Genomic DNA, 26519 nt, shown 5'->3' with positions numbered 1-26519 from the left:
CAGGAAGCAAGTATAAGTGCGGCAATTTAAAATTTAAAGAAATTAAAATAATTAATCTTAATCTAAGAAATTACATAAAAGAAAATAATTTTATAAGAAATATTAAGTTTCCTTAACAGACGATGTTAATATTATTTCAATGCAATCGACATAAACGGCAACGGGACTGCGTGAAATACTTTAGTTGGGCACTTCTAATTTCTGTTGTATCGAGCGATGCGGAAGAAATTTTTAAAATCAACTGGAAAGCCATTTTATTATTTTTCCAATTCTTAAATAATAATACATACACAATATGTAGGGTTCGGTTTACAGTAACAAATATTTGGGCCATTTTGACGGGCTTTACAGCTTTGTGGCCATAACAAACGCTAAAAAGAATATTCCTTTATCTCCATTTGTGATATCCAATCAGTTGCTTTAGGTATTTTTTTTCTCTAATCAAAATTCAAATCTTAATCTTCAATATGAGCATGATAGATATAAAAAAATGTAACCAAAAAATTATGCGAAATGAAACTACTATCCAAAAAATGTAATATATAATATAGCGAGCGTTCCATTTAAACAAACAAAGATACCTTACAAATGAAATGACGACTGTAACGCTAAATTACCGGTTTTTAGTGATGAGCATTAATGATGAGCAAGACTCTTGCAAGTCTTGCACTTTTTAATAGATTTTTACTAAAGGTACTTTCTACAATGAAAATCTTTGAACAAATAGTATTTTAATTAATTTAATACAAATGAAACTTTTTGAAGAAACACACAATATTTGTCTGATGACTTTTTTATTTTTCAATATATACAACTATAGTATTTTTTTTATTTACTTGGACACTCAGTATCTTAAAATTATCGTAAAAATATTTTAAAATTGTTGCCCTAATAGTTTTTCAACGAACACAAAACTTACAATTTGTCGTATGTGCTGAATAACCATGTATATTTTAAATCAATTAAACATTTAGTTATGTAATCAAGGGCGCGATTTTTAAATTCATTGTTGCCAACTATGGACATATTCGGCGCCGGGCTGAATAACTGAAATTTAAATTTCCCGCTGGGAAATCAGGTGGTAACTTTGCTGTAAAAAATATAAAGTTGCCACATTTATTTATATTCTGTCATTAGTTTTGACACTTTAGTTCTTTATTACTCGTTTTTGGTTTAAATAAATAATGTTGTTATACTTTAAGCTTAAAAATGTTTAGTAGCAGACCTTGCAGTCGAACACTGTTCTTTTTAGAATCTTTTTTAGTGCGAAGTGTATAAGATAAAGGTTCAATAAAGACCTTCATCTTATGAAAATAGCGTGCTAGTAAGCAGCTGCATTAAACGACGGCGCTGAAGACTTGTTCACCGAGCGGCGTCCCGACGCCTTGTACAAAAGCGCCGCGACGCTCCAGCGTTTTCGAAACAGTCCGACGCGTACTTCTTCGCGAACAACAGCTTCCCAAAGCAACAAAAAGAAAGAAGGCGGCTACGACTAACGGCGCTAAAAGTTTTAACGAAGTTGCGAACAAAACGTAAGTAGTTTTTTATCTTAAGAATGAATAGCCGTTTAATAATTATAAATTTATTTACAATTTAAAAAAATAATTTAGTAAAATATAATAAATTACGCAATAAAAAATATCTTGAAAAAGAATAGGAGTTGTAGAATTAAAAAATAGTTTTAAAATTTTGAAACTTACGTACAACATAACAAACATAATTTTAATACGAAAATTTTAACTTATACAGTATGATTGTCTTTACAAGAGGAAAAACTTTTTTATTATTAACAATTTAATATAGATAATGCATTCTTCATAAAAAAAATTGCTTGCTCTAATATTTGCTATGTTCTATGGTTAGGTTAGGTTGTGAATGGAAATTTGGAAAAGTGTAAAGGGGATTAACCATTTTAGAACAAGCAAATTTTTATAAAGAATGCATTTTTCTGAAAATGTCAATAATAAAAAAGGTTTTCCTCTTGTAAAGACAGTCCGGGAACATACTGTATAAAAGAATGCAAAAAAGAAAAATATGATATAAGGAAGAAATCATAAGAGTTTAATTGGATTTATTTCGAACTGAATTGAATTTAATTGAATATTAAAAATAAATTTAATTTTAAAACTTAACCTATTTTTGAACAAATAATGTTATGTAACAATACACAATTTGACACTTACAATTTGGAATTAATTAAAGCACCTTTTTATTTTCATATTAATTACCCAATGGCAGATCGTGTTCTACTTTATTCCGATTTTAACAATTATTTTTAATTTAGTAAAAGAATATTTACGTAAACAATCAAAAATATGTTTAATAACACAATTAATACAATTTCAAAAATTATGTTTGGTACGCAAATAAAGTTATTTTAATAGTAAATTCCTTGAACAAAATAAGAAAAACATTATTGGGTTATGATTTAAAAATTAATATATTGACAATAATTTGTTTGACAGAACTGATCAAATCAAATTGTATAGGGGTAAAACTGGAATATATAAAATATGAAAATCTTTTATTACAACAAATGTATAGTATTGTTCTGACTGTTTTATCAAATGGTGACAATTACCATGATTGAATGATTAATTCAACACATATTTCAAACAATACCCGAGAGAAAATAGTACCAAAATATGGTAAAATATTTTTAAAACCTAATTATATTTTCTGAAAAAAGATATCAAGATTCGCTTTTCCTAAGATTTTTAAGTTATTATGCCTCTATATACTACGAGCTAAAAATTCAGATACTGTTGCATTTCAAATTTTTGAAAAAACCCTCTAGCATCTATATGGATATTATTACTGTTTATAAAGCAAAATATAGAGTAAGAAACGCCCTTTAAACGAGACATAGTTCTTTGATATATATATTCCGGACTTATTAACATTTAAATAAAGACAGATCTAACCATTTCCAATAATTTTATTTTAGGATTCCATTATTTATAATACCTCTAATATGGACAAAATTCTGTAAAAATTAAGCCATACGAGATGCTTCCTCTAGCGGTCATTTTGGGAACTTGAAATTAATTTCCGGTAATTTCTCATGACCTCTTTGGTAATATTTTTTTTTTCGCAGGCCCTACGGCTAACACTTTCCGAGACACAGCGAGAAGCGAGGGCCATTCTTAGTAGCACACCCGGTACAAAAAGTCACCTCCTAAAATTATTTTTAGTAAAATTAATCATAATATACTAATTTTCAAGGTCTACTATAAAATAGAACGGTGCCATGTCATTAATTAAAAACATGCGGAATTTCGAGTGCGCCAAAATAATCAACAGATGGCTGCAGATTAACTTCCTTTTCACTATTTTTATTTCCAGAGTTGGTATAGAGCTGAAGATGTTAGAACAATCATTTATATTCATATAAATGCTTCAGATATAGTAAAATTATTTACACAATTTATATTTTTGGGGTAGAATTTCTTAATAATAAACTGAGTTTTATTACTATCAATAGTTAAAATCAACTAATTAGATATTTATTTGCTAGTTATAGATATTATAACAGAAATAGTACATATATTAGGAGTAAAAATAATACTTTTTGTGGCGAGGCTATACGTTTGACGACATTACAGACCATGCACAAAAAATCATTTTTACATCGAATAAAACAAACCTTTTTTTTCAAAGGTTTACAAATATTTTTTTAAACAATTTTAAACATTCCAAATAATATAAAAATAGTTAAAAGTAATATCTTGTATATAATTATATTTATATCGGGAAACTATGGTCACGCTCGTTGAATTTGACACTTTATGTCAGTTTAATAATATATTTTCTTAGTTTTATGCTTAGGCATAAAAGTGCTTTACTTTTATGCCTAGGCGTTAAAATGAAATTTTTATATTGTCAATCAAGTCGCAAAAATGAATACTTTTGCGACCATTTGCGACGTCGAGTCGTGCACTCGCTAACGCTCATCCGTGAAACGTACAGCCTCGCCGCAAAGAGTATCATTTTTACTCCTAATAAAACGATATTTATCCACCATTATTAATTATTATTATTAAGCGGTTTTTAATATCGAGTACTTTGACCACATGGATAAAATTGCATATTTTTTCATGTTTATAAAATACGACAACGTAACATCATTATTAGACACTACTCTCCGTTTTTCTCTCCACTCGCTGAATTCGAGAAAACCTTTTCGTAATGTTTTCGAGACTTGGAGTTTGGAGAGCAAGTAAATGGATAGTTGCTTCTTGAGCTTCCGCAAACATTTCTGCATAAACACCATCACATCTTCCATTATTCCGTGAGTTTTACAAAACCCTTGTAATTCTTTTTAATTTCTAAAATATGCATAAAATAACAAAATATATTAACAAACGCTATATTTAATTCGAATGTTGAAAATAATGCTTTCTGCTATTTTTTACTAAACCACATACAACCTGAACTAAATACAGGTCATTTTCAGTTGTTTTTTTTTCAATGTTTTTCAATTTGTTGCCAACATCCCAACATCTTCTTTTTTGGTTTTTGAAAACGAAATTTATGTTTCCGATCTCACAATATTAGAAATGATTGGTCAATAAGGCCCAAACCGTTGATTGAAAGAATTAGGAAGATATGCAACCTAATGGGCGAATTCGTGGCAAGGTTGGTTTGATTTCCCCTCACGTCTTAAGTGCTGTACGGTGTACACCAATCTTTCTGCGGCCAACGCATAAAACACTTATTTTCTCTAATTCGACCAGGGAAGGCATATCGAAGACGGTTTGGATCTGAAAGGTACAGTGTTGCCATATTAAAATGTATAATATATGTAATACGTTTGACGAAAATATCTTTGGATGAATAATCCGCGTTTATGCATTGAAAATGTATACGTGTTAAATATAGAATAAACAACAAAAATAACAATTCTTCTATAGGTACTGAATATGTCATATGATCGAAAAAAGTCATTTAGTTGGCTTGGAAATGACTGTTATTGACATTTACCATAATATTTTATATATGAAATAACAGCGCTCATCATTTCTAAACCAACTCTAACTCCGTTTTTTTGTTTAATCATATAATGTTATATTAAATTGTTTACTGATAGAAAATCCGTATGAAAAACGTAGTGTATCCAAAATCCGTAAAACTACGGATTAAACCGTAGTTCTGGCCACACTGTTTTCGTCAACCACTCATTCTGTCGACTCAAAGGTGACAATACAGTATTCCTTATCGGCTGCGCTGTAAATGAATATCAGCGCGCAGCGGCGCAGAGCTAAATTAAATCTCAGAATTCTCGGACAGGCTGACGGTAACGCCAGCTACATCTCGGACAGGTTTTGTGTCACAAAATCGCCAAAAGGTTGCGCATATTCTGCGCAACCCTATTCCCGGTACTTAAACTATGTTTACTAAAAATAATCAGCTGGATGAAATGCTGTCCGCAGGATTCGAACCACCGGCTTATACATTTATAGACGATAGATGATTATTACAAAGTATCAATACAAATTAACATACTAAATTTAAATAAGAAAAATTATTCTAAAATATAATTTCCAAGTACCAGTTAGGTATATTTTTGCAATAATACATAATATATAATATATTATATAAATATTTAATAACATTTAAATCAAATGTAGTTGTAAATATATCAGTGAGAAAATCGTTCACACAAATTATTTCATATTTAATTATAATACATACATGTAAAATATTAATATTATATTAGCATTATAGTTGGAAAATCAAAGTCAATAATTTTAAAATATAAATATAAATCCAAATTCATAACCTTTATATCTAAAATTAGCTTCCATTAAAATATTATATATATAGCCTCACTATTAAAATAACTGCCAAGACGTTTTTAGTTATTTTTTATTCTGCCACTGATCATACTTTATGGTATGGTGTGCTGGTGATAACAGGCTAGTAACCATATATAGAATCTTAAAATATCCCAAAAGATTTATATACAGGGTGGTGCATCGGCGTTGGAAACAAAGGAAATCCCGTGCAAATTTTGAACTGTCCAAATATTGGCATCCTATTGATTTTACAGCAAAGTCGTAAATAAGTTAGTTAGATTAGGCCACGTATGCCGAATACACATGTCAAATTTGAACAATTTTGGACAAGCCGATTTTAAGTAGGTACCTAATTTGAGAAAAACTACATACATTTTTAAATTAAATCTGAATAGGTAACAATTAAATTTGATACATCTAAAAAAGCGTGTGATATTAAAATACTAATAATATTATACACCTTATTAAATTCTAAAAAGTTCACTAACGAATACGAATACGTTTTGAATAACACAGATTAAATAAGGTACCATTATAAAGGACTCCACAAACAGATATCCATTATATTATAAACTAGATATTTTATTTTGATATGAACAGTTCCCTAACGATGATAAAAGATTTTTTCAGTCACGCAATCCTGCCTTAATATGAAGTTATTTCACGGTGTTGCGCTCGCGTAAAGACTATAAACAGGTCATATGCTCCACAAGTTTGTCCTTTTCTTTTAAAAGCAAATGGGTTAACAGACCTCTACAGGGTGTTCCATTTTCATGTGATTTATGGAGTTTCTCGTTTATGAGAAGAAGTACAAAGATTCGGTTTTCATATAACTGTGAATTTTTTTTTATAAAGCTGAATATGCCTACACACAGATTTGTCCCAGCCTTCTTAGTTCCTGAAGTACAAAATGAATTTAATAGTTTTGCATTTTTTGGCCCCCTGTGTATCTTGGTTATCTTATAACTTATTGAAAACTGAGTTTCATAGGGGTTTTCAAGTAGAATTCAGTGGCGTAACAAATTTTTCGTTGGGAGCTGTCATTCTTAAGATATAACCGAAAATGCTGTTTTTTAAATGTGATATTTTCTATATTATTTTACTGCCTAGTTATGGTTTTTTTTAAAATAGAAATAAAAATATACCTTATACTTATTTTCATAATCAAGGTAAGAAAATGCATTACTTCACTTTTTAAATTAGGTAATCAAAACAACTGTATCATTTATTCGACGTCAATTTTTGGCTATTGGCTATTCCAGGTTAGTTTCAATGTATGAAAGTATTACACAAGTACACCAAAAATATTAATTACTCTCATTGACAGCCGCGTTATCTACGAGCTGCACAGGTTCATTTTCAGTGCAGTTTATTAAGATAACTTAATAAATAATTAAAAGATAATCTTTTAAATAATTTTTTGTCATACGCTCCCAAAAACAGCTATTTTACGGACTCATTTCAGTCCGTAAAATGTTTCTTTTTCGGCCTAGGCCGTAAAGGTCGTCATGGCAACCTTTATGGACTAAAATGTCTAAATTCGTTATTTGGTTGTTTTATTTTGTCATTCGAAATTTGTCACAAAATCACATAAAATTATACATATATTTATAATTAAATTATTAAATACTAACAATATCAAAAGCTAAGTTATTTGTTTAAAGTAAGTACCTAGGTACCTATTTAAAAGAGGCTTTTAAATTAAAATATTTAATTACAGTCACAAAAACAAGACATAATCATGTGGTACATTTTTTGGCCCTGAACAAGCATATTTTTCTATACAACTCAACTGGATTGACAACGTTCCCTTCGTTCACCACCGGAAACACTCTTTTTGATATTAGTTTTTTGTATCCTGGGGGTAACTAAAAGGCAGCTGTTGTCTTTTTCTATGATGTCTTACTCGTAGGAGAGTACAATTCTTCTCTTCTACATGCTCCACAAGGCCAATGACAAGAGCTACCTAAAATCAAATACAATGGAATAGAAACCACTCTATATATTTTAAAATCATTATCCGCAAACTTACCTTAGTAAGTAAATAAGTTTCATCACTAGCCGTGGCCAAAAATCACCGATCTCTTTTATGGACAAAATTAGACTTTTGGAAATAACCAGCCGAATTCCTCTTCAAAAAAGCAATAAGTTTTGGAAATTTGTCAATATAAATATCTTCTTTAACACTTAACACTGCTCTCAGCATGGAATATTTCGACCAAAATTGACGATGGTTTGAATGTTTGTGACTGTAATTTAAGAATATTTTAATTTAAAAAGCCTCTTTTAAATAGGTACCTAGATACTTACTTTTTCGTGGAAATATTTAGCAATACATCTTCATTTACAACAGATACGCCATTTTCATCCTTTCCATTCCATTAAAAACATCATATTCTTTCACGGTAAATGGCACGAGACTTCACAGGAAGTAAATCAACACGATTTCTTTGGCTGTAATATGTTCGGGATTTTGGAACATTTTAAAATTGTTGATGAATTTGTGTGATTTTGTGACAAATTTCGAATGACATGTCAAATGCGATGAAATAAACAAACTCGTTACTAAGATATGAATTTATAAATAACTTTTCAAACATTATAATTTCAAATATGGAAAATTTACCAAATATGCGTTCTAAAAAACTGTAAAAAGCGTATGACAAAAAATAGTGTATGTAACACGTACCTAAATTATGTTTTTTAGGACTCATCTACTATTTCGGACTCGGCTAACGCCTCGTCCGCAAACAGTAATGATTCGTCCTAAAAAACATCATTTTAGGTACTAGTTACATAAATAGCTATTAAATAATTAATCTTTTAATTACTTACTAGTCTTTTAAAAAGTTAGATAACGCATTTTTTTACTTTATTCATAAAAAATAGTATTGACTATATTATATTTTTAGAATAAGCTCATACATAATAAGGAAAATAAAATTAAAAAATAATATATACAGGATATCCCTTTAAAACAGGTTTCTTCTAAATTTGGAAAATGACAGCTCCCAGCGAAAAACCTAGGTAGCCTAGAAAAAAACTGGATTCTATGCAAAAAACTGGACAAAGTTTTCACCTTTTCGATAGGGGTCGAAAGATGCAACATTTTCACATTCGCCCTATATTTCAGGAACTAAGGGACCTAGCACAAACCTGTGCATATCATCTTTAGTTTCATATAACAGTAGCACAGTAATATGAAAATCGCATCATTGTATTTCTACTTATAAACTAGAAACACCACAAAACACGCGAAAATGAAACACTCTGCACAAGTGAGAGTGGAACATATTTAAATATATTATTATTGACCTCCCGTTCAAGCGGAAAATTAATTTATTTATAGATTTAATTGCATTTTTATTAAGGTTTTGTTTTCACAAAGATTGTTTTGTTTAAATGTTTTTATGACTGTGAGATCGTTATTACAATATAAACAAAATTCATTCTTAGCAATGTTCTTATTCGATTATATGAATGGCCCAATTTAAAAACGTTTACATATTAACACGAAGAGTTGGTTGACATTGGTAACGAAATCATCAACAAATTCCCTCGACACAAAGAGTAAATGAGTCATCATAAGAGTTAAGTCAGTACTTGAAGTTAATGTGTTCTTGAATAGCTGTAGTTAGATATTTTAAATATTTTTTCTTGCTTCAATTTTTTCTTGCTTCGTTTTTTTTTGCTTCCGACGACGGGAGGACATATACCTCCCGAAACGTTAATCATTTTTTGTCCGTTAGGCAAATTTGTTTTATTAGTATAATACCGCTGACGAATTGGTCTCCGTCAGTAGGTCTATTCTCAGAAGAATCCCTGACTAGTCAGCACGTTTCTCATTGGTTAAAATGCGTAGAAACCTGATTGTTAGTCTGGTTTCTACACATTTCAACCAATAAGAAACGTGCTGACTGGTCAGGGATTCTTCTGAGAACAGACCTAGTGGCGGCTCGTGACCCGTGTGACTGGGTAGGCGACAAAATTGTATATGCGTCTATTTATCCCCCCTCCCCCCTAATTTACATATTACCCTAACCCAGTTTGTAAATATATGTTATCTCTGGGTTAAAAACATAGCTCAAGAATATTTAGGACAAAACTAAAGAAAAAATAACAGTATTCAACGTAATGACATAATGATTGACATAATGTACAAGTATATGTTTTTTTATCTATTACTATGGAGTCACTATAGAGTACATCATAGAATTTTATTTTATTCTTATTTATTTACGCAAACGAAAATATAATAAAAATAATAATTATGTTTTATATATTAAATTGATGAGTCGGTTTTTAATAAAGAAAAGTTATTTGTTATTATATCAGTAAAATCATCAGATTGTTGAAGAGCTCTGAAAAGATCTTTTTAGATTGAAAGTAAGGCAAGTGGCGATAAACGTTTATTTTTCATAGAATCTCTCCTATAAATTTTAAGGCATTTCAAACATGAAAAATATCTCTCAAAACCCAAGTACTTGTAAATGGTATAGTAACAAACAAAACAAACAATTTGAAAGCCTCTGGAAATACATTTCCAGGATTATTCTCCTTAATTATTTTATAATCGAAATTATCATATCTATTATTAATACCTGCAATTTACACATTAATTTACGTCGGTCAATATGGTCAATATAATATCATAACAATTTTTTTTGTTAAATCACGTTCAGGTATATTAAATGCGTTGGAAATGTATCAATATAACAAGTTTGTTAAATCAGACGTTAAATGCGTTGGAAATATTTTATAGGATTCTTTAAATTTCGGATCTGCAAGAGATAAATAAAAATAATTGAGACATACGAGTACCTATCTGAAACCTTATTTCTTAATGTTATCTAATATTTCATAAAATAAAATTTCCAAAGATATTTGACTTAGCCGCTTTTATTGAAATACCTAGAAAACTTTTTTTGAAGAAATAACCATTGTGTCGGAAATGATACATTTTTTCTTCTTTTTATGTTTAAGAAACCTAGGAGTTTTTTAGTAGTGCGTGTTTAGTAGTAAAGTTATAATAATACGTAGATTACTAGTTGGATTATATCATTTCAAATGTCAATTTTTCGACTTTTTTATTATTATATTAGTATCGATTCGCTTCCCCTTCCAAAAATGTCACCGCACGCCACTGCTCTCTACCCATTGTTGCGGAAAGAAGCAAGCCTATTCCATGTATCTCAATCCTTTAGTCTCCTGAGAGAGGTTTTCGTTGTCTCGAAAATGTCTACTATTCGCTACTGATTTCACTAGTTTGGTAGGAAAACTTACGTTACGACTGTTGTTTTAGGGACAACAGAAACCTCTATAGTTAAACTTGGAGTACGGAAATACAAAAAAATAGTTTATCTGTCTCGAAAACATATAGAGCCTAACTTGACTGGTGTCTTTGTCGATCTTTGAAGAGAAAAGTAAATTTATTTGATATACCGGGTGTTTCTCAAAATCTTTTTTATTTTTAAATAGCACCCACGGTAATTTTTTACTTTATTCGAGAGAAAATGACACTCTGAATAGAATGTCATATCATATGTTAACTTTTGACACTCTCGCTTAAAAAATAGTATTTTAGATGCCAATCTAGAGTGCCATGGCTGTGTATAAAATTCTAATTTTTAATCAAGGAGCCTTGGAAAATAGATTTGATCATCTAATGTTTTTTGAATCTTTTCCTGGTCAGTTAAAAGATGCCCAAATCGTATTTTCAATCATAACTCATTCTTTTCAAATAGAACAAGGGTGGCTCATTAGCGTATTTGAAGAATGCATTTTTTTAAGAAATATTTGGTACCGCTTGGGATTTAGAGTCAAATTGTCATTACATTTACGGCCATAGCATTCTAAATTGAAATATAAAATGCTATTATTTTTTTTAATAATTGTCAAAAAAGATGTCGAAAAAAAGTTGAAATCGTTTAAAGATGTCAAAAGTTGACATAGGTTTAAAAATCAAAAGTTGCAGTCATTTTCGGTAAAACAGGGACTGACCCAAACCAATTATATAATACACGAAATATCGTTTTTTATCTGAAAAAAATTCACAGTCCTTTACAAAGATGCAACCGGGGGGGCATTGAAAATGATGAATAAAAACGTAAAAATATGATTAGTGTTAATAAGAGTGTATTACATACATATATTTAAATAACGAACTTAACAAAGAACAACAGATTTAAAGATTCACTGAAAAAGTAGTAATGTTAACATTAAATAAAACATTATCAATAATAATTATGCGATCGCACCTATCCGTAAAACAAGCAAGCAAAAAAACCTCGAAAAAAACAAAATAACATACAAAACATCAGGTTAACATGATGACAGATCATGATCAATGACAGATAAAGAATTCTTACGGAAAGTTACACTTTACGATATAATTTTTTAACTGTTAAAGGCAAACCCCATTTAAACACAAAACTTTTTAATACCTACTACTGTATCTAAAAGACTTTTTTTTAAATTACTAAATTCTTAGCCACGCTTATGTTTTTCTTGGCTGTTGTGCGTCACGTCACAGATTAACAGGCCCACGTGTGCACCACAAGACGATGCTGCAGACCACTAGGTAGACCGGTCGTAGAAATTTATGTTATACAACTTGTAGTCAATCTACACAAATATTATCAAAAACTTTTTTTCTTTTAAAATGTGTTCAGATTTTGTAAAAAGTATAAGTCAAAAACGCAAAACTTAAACTTGATATGAGTTTCTTAGTTTTTAACTAATATAATGGCGAATTACAAAAATTCCTTTTCAATGAAAATTAATGAGTTAAATAAAATAATTTAATAAATTACTAGCTTTTTCTCGCGACTACGTTCGCGTTACACCTCGAATCCTTCATGCATTGATTTAAATGATTTTTTACTTCTTTATAAAGAGCTAGTGAGCATAGATGTTTTTTATTTTTCATCTTTTTTTATTTATTAAGAGCACTAATACTCTCTTTATAGGTTATTTTTTATTCTTTGAAGGATAATTGAGGAAGATATATTTCGTTATGATGTCACTAAATAAACCCTTGTATAAAATTTTGTACTGTCTGGTTTATAATGTTATAGTATTGCATTTTCGTAGAGCAAACTTTCATTCCCTATTCTACTCCCTAAGGGTATAAATTTCATAAATTCGCTTTATCTTTGTGCCAATTTTTATGTGTATAATCCAGAGGTCACCAAGTTTTATATAAATTTTTACTAACTTTACCCATTTGGTTGATGAATTTCAAAAATTTCTTCTAATTCTTTTTGTAGGATTTCATTCTTCTAGACCAAATTAGTAAGGAATTTTCATACAACAAACTGTTCCGAGATAATTTTACTCTCTAAGAGGATGAATTTCCTAAAACCGCTTTGTGTAGCTAATTCACTAATGTCGTTTAAACGAACCTTTATGCTAATATTTGTGTATCTAAAGCTGTCGTTATGAACTCACTCCTAAAATATCTAAAAACGTAATATATAATCTAACTCAAACACCACTGACAATGACAAATAATTTATTTCTAGAGGTATTGTGTGTAGGTGTATTTTTCAGGTATGTTTTAGTATTTAGTCGTTTTACACAAAGAAATAGCCATTAAGCACTATAAAAATACTTCATAACAAATCTACACATATATACCTTTCATTTAAAAAAAGAATCATCAAGATTGGTAAAGCGGTTTCGGCGGGATGGATGCAACAAAAAACCCTTTGAGCTTTTATATATGTATGGATTAATTATTTTTCCAACATATTTTACTTTGCAAATTTTTATAAATATTCAGACTCGCCAATATCGTAGTCCACCGTGTCCAGCCTGTTTAGCCAAACGTAGGCCGATTCCTCTTCGACGGCGTCGTGACCCTGGCCGATGGAAGAGTCTTGAAGACGCTCATCTGCGCATAGGAATAAGTTGACTGCGTAGCGTATTGCGTATTAATCGATTCTGAAACTTTCTATCTCGTGTATAACATATTACGCAAGTTTATTATTTTAATCTCGATTTTAATAGATAAATGTGTGAAATGCCACCTGAATATCTTCCGCCATGACATGTTTTTACTTTTTTGTTATGGTAAAGTGATTTGTATAAACTTTATTCAATAACGTATATTTTCCTCCATTTGTGATTTTTTTAATTTTAAGCGAAAATTAAGTATAACATTTTAGGAAAAAGAAACACTGTAATATTTAAAAGAAAAAGAAGAAATTAGTCTTATTTTGAAAGGAAAATATAGAAAAAACTCTTTCTATAGAAAAAGTCTTTATACTAACCAGAATCCGGTGACATATACGCGGTCTCACCGGAAACATTACTTATTACTTCGCATAACTTGAAGAATATCTACTTTTAATAATGAACACTTCAGAAATGCACCAGTAAAAACATTTATTATTTGAGATTAAAACTCGAATTAAATTATAAATATTAGTTACCTATGTTGTTATAGCTTTTATAGGCCTGTTTAACGACTTAATAAGTTACCTAGCGAAAAAATCTGTGCGCGTACCTACCACTATTGTTACAGGTTAATTCGTTAAAGAAATATGTTACACAAATTAAAAACGCTAAAATTTTAATGGTATTACTTGTGCATTATTGGCCTTATAATGTAATTTGTTGGAATTATATCTTCTTTAAATATAATTAGACTTTTAAGTTACCTAGGAAAAAATCTGTGCACGTACCTACCACTATTGTTACAGGTTAATTCGTGAAACAAATGTGTTACATATTATTCGTGGTATTAGCACAAATTAACTATAGTATTAGTGGTATTATATTGGAATCAGCTTGGCATTAGTGGGGCATTATATGAGAAATTTTGGTATTTAATTTGTATTTTTGGCATTACTTTGGCATTAGTATACAGGCATTTGTCAGCGGTTTACTCCTTATAGATAATCAAAAAGTTTTTTGATAAAATTTGCTTTTTATGTCAGATAATTTCTATGAAAAATTACATCAGATTTTTATTAAAGACGCTGGGTAATTAAAACATTGACTAATAAAGCTTGTCCACTTTAAATAAGGGGTCACAAAATATCCTCCTTGGAGTGTTTGGGTTAAGGAGTGTATAATAAATTAATCCTTGTTTTATAATAAAAACCATAAAACATTTATTTGTGAGTAAAATAATGCAATGGTTGGATATCTCTCCTTTATAATTAGGTGACTAAAAATACACTAAAATAATTAGAAAAAAAATCTTGTACTTATTTAGTAATTACGTCAATATTAATTAATTGACTTTCTAGTCTATTTTATTTTATGTACAAATATATTATTAAATTTTAATCTAAGCATTAAGTAATAAAACACGTTGTGGGGGGCCCTCTTATATCGTAAGAGGTTACAAAATATACTCCTGGTTACACCCCTTACAGAAAACAGTGTAAGGGGTATAAATAAATTGTATAATCACTGTTTTTTATAATAAAAACTATGAAACATTTCTTATTTGTGAGATTAAAAAAACAAAACAATGCATTGGTTAAAATAAGCATTCAATACATATGTATGTGTTATAACATAATATAGCCATTATTATTATACTATTATTATTAAAATAATATGTGTGTAACATATTTTTTTAACGAATTAACCTGTAACAGACATTTATATGCCCAGTATATTTTTGTTTAACAAACCAATCAGGAAAAATCCAAAACCTACCGTTATAGGAGGTATAAGATGATTAAACTTATATAATGACAACTACTTATCGGATAACAAATTAATTACTACTGTCAGCTACTGTCTAGGTAGAATATACCTAGAGTACCTACACCTACCTATGATGGAGGTAGATTAAAGTTTGTTTTGACTTTACCTCTCACTTCGGTGTCACAAGCTGAATTTTTCAGGGATGGAAGTACAGTTCATGATATGGGGACCCTTATTCCGAAAGTAGTACAAAATTAGACCGGGTAAAAGGGCACTATCATCAAAAATCGATATATTAATACCACCGTATAGAGAAAACAAATACTTATTCTTTGATCCAGTACACAATAAAGTCTTCGTAGGGAGTAATTTTTTATAATTATTTACAAAAAAACATTTACATTAGCGCTTATGACCAAAAAAAACTTTAAACATGAATAACTCATTTCAATCATGCGAAAATTTGGTTTAAAATAGATTTTTTTTAATATAACTTTCATTTAACGAAAAACGAAGGCCTAAATGAAAAAAAGAAACAATTTAAAAATTTCGCTTATGTCTTGACAAGGTATCAAAGCAAACCCCATATTTTTTGCTTTTAAACTAATAAAGATATATCAATAAACAATTAGCGATGTAATGGTTTTTGCGCGCGCTGACCGACTGCCGCCGCTGCGCCGAGATTTCCTATACCCTTGTATATATGACGTCATGGTGTGGCAAATGTAGCATTTTAATTCGATTTGGGCTCCCTTATATAGGATAACAGAAACATTTTCAATGTTAAAAAAGTTATAGTTATATTCAACAAAATTCCCTTCACAACCATGTATTACAAGAGTTCGAATTGTATAATGCTGAAGGGTTGAGTTTTTATCACTTTTGTAATATTATTAAGATTTTTTCCGTATTTCAAAATCATAACATACATTTGATTACTTCCTAGGGTTTAGCTCTTTTGCATTCATAGTCAATCTCAAGCTCCTTTATCGAAATTATAAAAAAATATACTCTAGGTATTATTAAAATAAATTCCACTAAACAAAATTTAAATATTTAATAAATCACTCAAAACGAAACCAAAGATTTTTAGGCATGTTTGTTAATCTCGAACTCCAGCTTCTAAGTTTCCGTAAATAAAGCAACTTGTTGACTTTTGATCGCCAGCTGAAGCACGGGCATTAGATTAGAGATACATGTAGTATAAACTCTAAAAATAAAACTAAAGAGAAGTATTTACAGACAAAAATAGATTATATAGATGTTGTAAAAAATATATTAAGTTGGTTCTTGAATGAGTAGATAAATAAGTGTCTTCTAAATGTTAAATCAGTCTACACTCATTGTTGTGGAATAAAGAGTTTTATAAAGCCTATTATAACATTTAGTTGCAACCATCTTAAGAAATTCACAAAAAAATTTGCTCAAAATATCTAAAAATATTTTTATCGGATGTTCTTTGGGTAGTAGCGATGTTGTAAGCATGATATATTAATATGGTTGCTTTGTGTATAATGAATTTATGCAATGTCTTAATTTTTACAAACTAATTTATATTAACCATACTACCCTATCTTTATAAAAATCAAAAATGTAGAAAGTAGGATAAAATATAAAAAACTATTTAAATAATGAGTTAAAATATTATTTATACATTTTGATCAAATTAAATCAGTACCCTGACTGACTTACTTACTGCCATTACTCACTGACGAGTATTTGACACGTATCAGAAGATGGTTACGCAAGGCGTTTTCTTTCATGAGCTTTTCTGTGACTGAAAAGCCCGATACGTGATGCCATCTCTCTTCCGCACTCTGGACATTCAAAAATCTCATTCCTTTATTGCCTCGTTACTTTCTGGTTGTAGTTGTTAACTGAGTTTACAATTCTTCACCACTGGGTTCTATTGTGCGCCTCTTAGTAACCTGACTATCGACAATAAATTAAACTTTTTTCTTTTAAACTTAGATATCCAATTTTTCGAATATTATCTGAGACTATTATTTTAAACTGTAATACAGTTTGACTTTAAGTCGTGGATAAAATTTTTTGTAAAATATAAAAAACGAAATATAATTTTCAACTCTCCACACCTCCTGTATTTTTTCCAGTTTCTAAATATTACAGTAATTACTGCAGGTATGTAAGGTAGAGTAATGATTATTGAAGTGCCGTAGATAATTACGTTTTACACACGCAAACCAATTAACACAAACATGACGTCTAAAGTTCATGTTTCATGTCCAGATTTTTCTCTTTTCACATTTTGTAATAAAGAACTATAGGTACTTCTTCGGCATTGGGAACTATCTATGTATTTTTTTTTTCCATAGCAACTGTTAAAATTGCCTTATATCTATCAAAAATAGTAGACAAAATAGTACTTTAACCGCAAGGGTAGATTAAATGATACTTTAGCAACGAGGATAGGTTAAAAACTTTATTTCTTCTCGCACGTTTTTTAATTGCTTCCATTTTTGAAATTTTTTTGTATACCTTTTCATAAGTTATTCGGGATTTAAATGTAGTTTGGATATGGCGTTTGTCGCCTCAGCCTGAATATCTGTTAGTGATTTACTTATTTCGTTTTGAGCCATTTCTGGCTCCAACTCAATCTGCAATCGACACGAAAGAGAAAATTAAAAATATTGACTCAAAACTAAAGAGACAGCTTTATTTATTTGTCAAATTACATAAAAACCAACGCCAACCCAGCACAATATTTTTTCTACTCGTAATAAATTCCTTGAAATAGTAATTTCTGAATATTTTTTAAAACGTAACTCGCTATGGAAAAAAGTATTGTTTTATACACGACGATAAAATTGCTTTATCGTCTTCCGAAATTAATTCACTCGCGAAATTAATTCACTTGTATTCCGGAAACTTCGACAGCATATTCTGCAGATAAAAAAAATTGGCGCCGGTAGGCACGTATATCCGCCCATACTTGCTATTTTTTTTATCTCAAAAACTGCGACTTTGACTGATTTTGATGTTATTACAAATTGCGTTGCAAATATTATTCCTAATCTTAAATTGAAAACCGCGTTTCGCTAGCTACTGTAGTTTTGGAGTTACGATTTTTTTAAATGTTTAATCCCCTCCCATACCCCTTACCAAGCCCCCACCCCCACCATAAACTAATAGCCAGATTCTCGGGTGCCACAGTATTTTTGTGCCAAATTTGGTTAAAATCGGTTTAGCGGTTTTTGAGTTATCGTGTTACAGACGGACAGACAGACAGACACCATGAAAATATTTTGTATTTAGGTCATTTATGACCCAAATAACTCATTTTGAGTAAAATTAAAAAAACTTTTTTTTTGCCGATCTTAATAGCCTACCATACCTGTTGGTATGGTCGGCTAACAAGTAAAAAAGTTCGTATAAATGTATGTCCTGAAATGCTTAGTTTCGGAGATACAGGGTGTAGAAGTTTCATTTTTCTTTCGATTTTTTCCAAATAATTTCGGAAGTAACGTCAATATTTGGATAAAAATTGGTGGCTGGGAGTTTTTTTACATGACAAATTTGGTTTTGATGTCAATATGACTCCTGTTTGTAGGGGGTGCCACCTACATGTGTTTTAACTATTTTGAAGAGTAATAACTTTTAGTCCGTACTTGTATAAAACTATTGAGTGAAAAAATATACATGGCCGTGACTTTTTACGTAAAAAATGTCTCTTCAAAAATCGCTACGACCAACCGTTCTCAAAATATTTAGAATGGATATAGTCAATACATGTCATTGCCAAAAAGTAAACACGTTGAGTAGATAGTTATTTAACAGAAAAAATAAATTTGGGAAATTTTGATTTCTTTAAATTAACCTGCGGAAAAATGATGATAAAACCATTTCTGTTAATCTTTTCATACATATTTCAAATTTATGATTTTATTTTAATAACTATTTAGTCAACATGTTTAATTTATGTCAATGATTACAGGTATTGATAATTTCGATTCCAAATATCTCGAGAACCATTACTCGTAGAGATTTTTACCAAGAGACCTTTTTTACGTAAAAATCGTCGTAAATGTATATTTTTGTACTCAGTAGTTTTATGCAGGTACGGACGAAACGTTATTACTCTTCAAAACATTTAAAACACATATAGGTGACGCCCCCTACTAATAGGAGTCATATTGACATCGAAATCAAATTTGTCATATCAACAAACTCCCAGACACCAATTTTTATCCAAATATTGACGTTACTGCAGAAATTATTTGGAAAAAATCCAAATAAAAATGAAACTTGTATACCGAAAATGTAACTTCTACATACGAGCTTTTTTACTTCTTTTTATGTGCAGAATATGCTGCCGAAGTTTCCGGAATACAGTTCGGACCACCCTGTATATTTATGTTTTGTTTCTTTTTTTTTAATTTTTACTTATGTTTATTAATTTGCAAGAAACGATAGCCATACCATTTATTTATATTAGATTATTAAGATATTAAATTGGATTAAAAAGCCTGTTTCATGTTTCGTTTAGAATCATTCTTTCATCATAATTTTTGCGTTGAGAAAATACACTCTGTGCCCTGTGTTTCTATAAATAACAAGATATATCTAAAAATTGTTTAAAAAACACGTTCTAATGTGTAATCAAATTCAAATTAAATTCTCTATAACTGCAATAATTTGAATAATATTGATGATGAATGTTACGATTAAAAGCGCGAGTTTCATTACCACAAATCATTATAATATATCATGACTATAACAAAAAAAAAATAATCGCCACTGTTTGTTATTTTGAGAGTTATTTGTTTACTTTCTATATTATGGTGATTAGAAAATCACAGTTTAAAACTAATGAAACACAACAACAATATGGTAATTGTAACAGCTGGTTGCATCCTAAATCGAACAATATCCTGTAGCAGATTTCAGAATAATATTTGGTTTCAGCCGTTCATAGTATCGACACGTCCAGCTACATATTGTTTTGTACCAGTTAATTTATGCGAATTGGTAGATATTGTGTTTTTAATAAGTCTATTGTTGTTAATTGATAATTACATTCGCCTATGCAAGATGTAAATTGATAATTTTGATCTAAATAAGAATAGAATTAATAAACATATCGTATTGGAACACGTAACATAGAAAATCGCATGTAAATTTTGAAAATGTCAAATATTATCTTCCCAGATGATTTTATGCTTAAATCGTATTCGACTTTTTTGAAGAGGCGTTCAAGTTGTACTTCTATCTGAAATTTCGTTTGATTTAGAATAGACATTTAAATGGCATTTGCAAAAATTTACCTTTAAATGACCAAAAATGTTATATAAAACCCATAGAAAACTACAATTAAAATACCAGCAAAAATATTATTTTGTCATTGTAAAAGTCAATGTTACATTGGTGTGGTTTGTAAGGGGTGGTTATTTTTTTCTGAATTGGAATAACCATCTACAAAAGAATTAGTTGAACTGAGACTAGTATTCGTGATGTATATGATTTGCTTGCTGCTCATTACTCAATCACTGTCATGACCTCGCTCATACCACATACATAATAATTTAAGGAATATTCGGAATATTTGTAACTAAAGGAAATTTATTAAACAGCTATACTAATCAATTTAATGTTCACATAATCCCCATTGATTGTAATACTCACGCCTCAAAATACAAAAGTGCTGAGCGGAGAATCTTTCGCATTCCACAGAGATGGCGTTTTCAGTTCATCATTATTTCTATGTTTAATATGCCTATAAAGATGGTTTTTGAGTCTGATTTACATTACGAAGCCGATCGGAGAAAGATCAGGAGACATAGCAGGCCAATTATTAATGATGCGATTTTGCCCAATTACGTTTCCTCTGAACGCGTCTTACCAATATTCCCCAATAATTATAAGGGAACAGTTTGCATTATTGTCTACAATATACGGGAGTCAATGCTTGCCTATTCTTCAACATGAAAAAGAATATTCAAATTATTGTTGTTTTCTTCTTGTTCATTATTTTTATCTTCACACTTCCATGTGTTTAATACTGTGCCTTTAGTTTCAAATCTCTGGTTAATTCCTTAAACTCTTGACTTATTCGGTATAGGGTTGTCCGAAAATTTCACTGGTTTGATAAAAAATGTGAAACCGAAACAATTTAAATAATATTTTTTGAAATGTTAGTAGTTAAGCTAAGTAAATAAACACCATTGCACATTTCTAATAAAAATGTAAAATTTGACAAGTAATCGAATTAGCGCCTCTATGATGTATAATTCTTAATTCTGAGGCAAGCAAGAACTAAATGCTTCATTGTAATTTTATCTGTCTCTAATAATAAAAACATCCATTTGATGCAGACTGTTTTTGAGGACAATAAAATACTGACATACTGATTGGGATAAACTTTCGACAAAAAAGATACTAAAATTGGTTGAATGAATACATACAATTTACCTGTCAATTAACACAAAGTACTGGCAGTTACCGTCACTATTGTTTGTCCAACAGAAGGATCCCTATCAGTAACAGTTGTGTCTGCCATTTTAATTTACATCTAAATGGTATATTCTGTATTTTTTTGTACATCATCTGGTTAAATCTTTTCTGGCTTCTTAGACAGATTTTTTTTTCAAGCATTCTCTTGTTGAACACATTTTTATATACAGGTTGGACATTTTTTTTACTAAATCCTGCCATAATATACTATTTTTTATTTCAAGCAGTATGTGGATTTTCCTATTCTGTCCCTTATTAACTGAAACTTTAGTTTGAAACACTGTATATCCGAAACTTTATTAATATGATAAAAACAGTTTCTGTAAAAACATATAAAAATGTTTTTGCAAGAAACTGTTTTATATAAAAATGTGATGGACCTTTGGCACCAAAACAATTTCCAAATTTATTATTTCAGTCTAATAACTAACTAGCCAACATGTTTAAATTTTTGTCAATCATGGTATTGATCATTTCGATTCCACATAACTTGAGAACCATTATTCGTAGCGAGTTTTACCAAGGATCGTACCTTTTACGTAAGAAACTGCGATAATATATATTTTTCGCCCAGTAGTGTAACACAGATACGAACCAAAAGTTATTACTCTTCAAAATAGTTAGAATATATGTAGGTGGCACCCACTACACGTAGAAGTCATACTGACATCAAAATCGTATTTCACATGACAAAAACAGCCTGATTCTCTCGCTGATACCAATTTTCATCTAAATATTGACGTTAGTTCAGATATTATTTAGAAAAAAAATAAACAAAAATCAAATTTCTGCACACTATATCTCCAAAACGAAGCATTTTAGGCTCGATTTTAGGACACATTTTATATGAACTTTTTTACTTATTATCTGCAGAATATGCGAGGAGCAGACTTACTATGTACAGACCATTTTTTAAGATTTCCAATCAAAGATGGCACTGAAAACTACATACACAGAGTTACAATATGATGCCAGAAAGGAAGTGTTAAATACATTTTATCCCATTCGATTTAAATGGAGAAAATACCTTAGACTTTCTATGTGCTGTATGTCCATTGGTGGTAGACAAACAAACAGAAATATGTCCTTCTGTGCTATGGATATACTGCTGTTTGCTTGTAATTGCCAGAAGAAGAGTTCTTTTGTCCTACAACATATCTATTTTTTTAATAACACTACTTAAAATAATGAATGGAACTAAGACCATGTATTTGGGGATACGGACCGTGGTAGCAGAAAATCAAGGAAAATTTCACGTCTAAAGGACAGTCAACAGTTTTTTTTTCAGATATCTACATACGGTGTACTATTTTTATGTTATTCTTGTCCATTCTTCACGTATACAAGTTTTTCGGTAAGTTTCTTGCGGTAAGTTTCTTGCAAAAAGCGTGGCAGTTTTTTTCCTTTGCCAAAATTCGAAGAAATGGACAAAATGTATTGCCGGAGTTTTCCGATTAGAATTCAGACCACACAGTATAATAGTGAATTATAATAATAATTAATAATAAATAAATGCAAGTATTTTAAGGGGTGGTAGATCTTGATAAAAGAAACATATTTTCTCTTTATCGTTTTTCAAATAAGTCCAAATAACGGAGTTATTTTACTTTGAAAATTTCCAAAAAAAATGATTTTTTGCTCAAATTTTGAGAACCACTGTATCTTTTCTGGATTTTCTTTCTTGTAAATTTAATGTACTATCTTGCTATATTATAAAGAAATAATGTTTTTTTAACTAAAAACTAAAAAAATTCCAAAAAATTTTTCAAAAAATTTCGAATTTTCAAAATTTTCTTTTCGTGAAAAAAACTCATAGGCGTGTTTCTGGGGTTGAACTCAAGAACAGTTAACCTAATAAGAATGCTTATTCAGTCGAAAGTGTCTGCCAGGTGCATGCGAAAACTCTTCGCTTTGTGACGTCATTGTAGTCCTTGTCATGATAGTGTGTGTATTATTGGTTGCCGTATGCAAAACATTCATTATTTAGTTTAATTATTTAAACACCTTATATGTATGCAGTATAAAAAATTAACTGTATAAATCGTATTAAATATTCGCATAATGCATTTTTAAGAACAGCAGTTCCCAGCAGCACCTTTTGCAGGCGTTCTTTTTAGAATACTTCCATATTTTGCTCTAAAATAATTAATAAACAATATCGTAGGAACTTAGTCACAATCCACAACACAAAATGAACGTATTGATAAACTTTATAGCTCTAAAAACTTTAAAAACACCTTTTTCACATTCGACAAAATAATTAAATCAAAATTCTTAGCTGTTATTTTTATTAATTTACCATAGGCAACCAATAATACACTCTATCATGACAAGGACTACAATGATGTCACAACTGTCAGCTGAAGCGTGGGAAGAGGCGAATGTACGTCTTATGAGGATGAGCAATCCTATTAGTTTACCGTTCTTCGGTTGAACTATACTACCAGTTAAAATACTTACACTTATTTCTGGGACACCTTGTATATATTGAATTATCAATAATATTAATACTATAAAAAATTAATTTTATTTGTGTTCATTCTAAAAATGTACATAATAGTGCTATATTGTATAGATAAGGCTGATTTATTTTATTAATTTGATTGATGTCAAGTTAAAAAAGTAAAACATGTGTAAGCTAAATAGTAGTAATTGATCGTGCGACATAAACTTGCTGAAATGCAAACAACTGTTACGCTCGCCTTTTTACGGTGTCGTTGGCTGTAATTTTTTATATTTATTAATCCGTAAATCGTCCAATATCAAACAGTACACTAGTCCAATTTTGGAAATGGCGCGCGCTTTTCAGTTTAATGCGGCCTTTCTGAATTTATAACTTTTACGCTACCAGGCACTTCAGTTATTAAACGCATTTTGTTTAATTTTATGCGACAGATCGCTTCAAAATCGATATTAAAAAATATTTTGATCGCTTGATTTTCGATAGAATTACAAAATACTATATAATATATCTGGATTTAGATAACATATAATTGACTATAGTCGTACCATTGCGAAAATACAGTACAGGGTGTCCCATTTTCATGTGCTCTATGGAGTTTTTCGTTTATAAGTAGAGATACAAAGATGCGGTTTTCACTGTGCTATTTCTTTATAAAACTAAAGACACTATAAGCAATATACACAGGCATTTTTCGGCCCCCTGCTTACCTCAGTTATCTTATAACTTATCGAAAAGTTGAAAACGGTGTACAATAGAGTTTTTCACGTAGAACTCGCTGGGAGCTCTCATTCTTGAAATATGACCTAAACTTATGTTTTTTTCAAATGGAATACCCTGTATATTTTTATTTTATTTTATTTTTCTTGTTATGAACTTTCCAAAAAAAACATAGTTTCTCTATACATATTTTCATAAACAAGGTAAATAAAATGCATTATTTAACTTTTTAACATAGGCGCAGGCGGCCGATTTAAATTAGGTAGTCAAAACAATCAAATAATTTATTCGAGGTCAAATTTGGATATATTGACTATTCCACACTAGTTTCTGTGTGTAGAATTACAGCACAAATGCATAAAAAATATCAATAACTCTTTGGGGTGTTGGGGATATCAAATAAAATAAAATAATAATACTTTTCTAAACTAAGGTGATTTATGTTAAAAAGATAGTATATTTTCAGAAAGCTCGTAATTAGACAAATAAAGAAATAAATAATATACAGAGTGTGCTATTTGTGTTCCTCCTGTATTCTATGTAGTGAATGTATTCAATATGGGAAAACCAATATTTACATACCAACCCAATAATAATTTATTTTCCTCCCGATTTTCAAATCCCGGTTAAGCGGCCCATACATTTTCAAACAAATTGCGTAACAAAGCGATGCGCAACGCTGCGTTGCACAACTGATTCAGCGGTCTATGGATTCAGCGGTCTATGGTTTGATAGTGTATGCACTATCAAACAAGTTGCGCAACAAAGCGATGCGCAACGTTTCGTTGCACAAGTGTTGCACAACACATCTCTCATCTAGTTTTGAGTAGTCTTAGTATTAGGAAAAACAAATTTAAATATCATTAAAAAATAATCGTATTATTTACTTAATAAATATTCAAATTTCTTAAATGAATTTTCTATCAAATGAGCAAAATGACAGTAGCCAACTATTACAAACAGAAATATTAAAAAACAATATTTTTGAACCTTTGATCTTTGATCACAGCATTTTCATAAGCAGCTTACCGACTGGTACCTACGATAATATTCATGGGACTCATATTGCGTACCAACAGAAATATAAGCTTATCTTATGGAACCAGTCCGATTCTGAACCTTACCCTATGCGCTGACAGGCAATTTTTACTCGGCCGACTACTTAGTTGCATAACTTTAAACAATACATTCTAATGAAGCTAACCAACCGGCATTTGATATGCGCGGCTTCGTGAGAATACATTGTTTACAGAACCACAACTTAATAGTCGGCCGACTGAAAATTGCCTGTCAGCGCATAGCCTTATTGTTTCCCCAAGTAAAAGTCTAATATAGTAATCCATATAATTTGTAATTAATTACGTATTTCTACGATCGCTATTCCCAGCCCAAAACTGCTAGTT

General features: G+C 30.1%; 1 protein-coding gene across 1 annotated transcript in view; it reads left to right on the top strand.

Annotated features, from left to right (window-relative positions):
* Window positions 1-1438: 1438 nt before the first annotated feature.
* LOC115883925 (secretin receptor-like) overlaps window positions 1439-26519 on the top strand; it is a 224720-nt gene continuing 199639 nt past the window's right edge. Inside the window, exon 1 of the mRNA XM_030902370.1 lies at window positions 1439-1532. The gene's annotated coding sequence lies outside the window, so the exon portion shown is untranslated. The remainder of the gene's footprint in view (window positions 1533-26519) is intronic.

Source organism: Sitophilus oryzae, unplaced genomic scaffold (genome assembly GCF_002938485.1).
Source record: "Sitophilus oryzae breed Bouriz unplaced genomic scaffold, Soryzae_2.0 scaffold_111_pilon_pilon, whole genome shotgun sequence".
In the NCBI taxonomy this organism is placed as follows: Eukaryota; Metazoa; Arthropoda; class Insecta; order Coleoptera; family Curculionidae; genus Sitophilus; species Sitophilus oryzae.
Note: the sequence above shows the minus strand (reverse complement) of the source record. Positions and strands in the feature narration are given on the sequence as shown.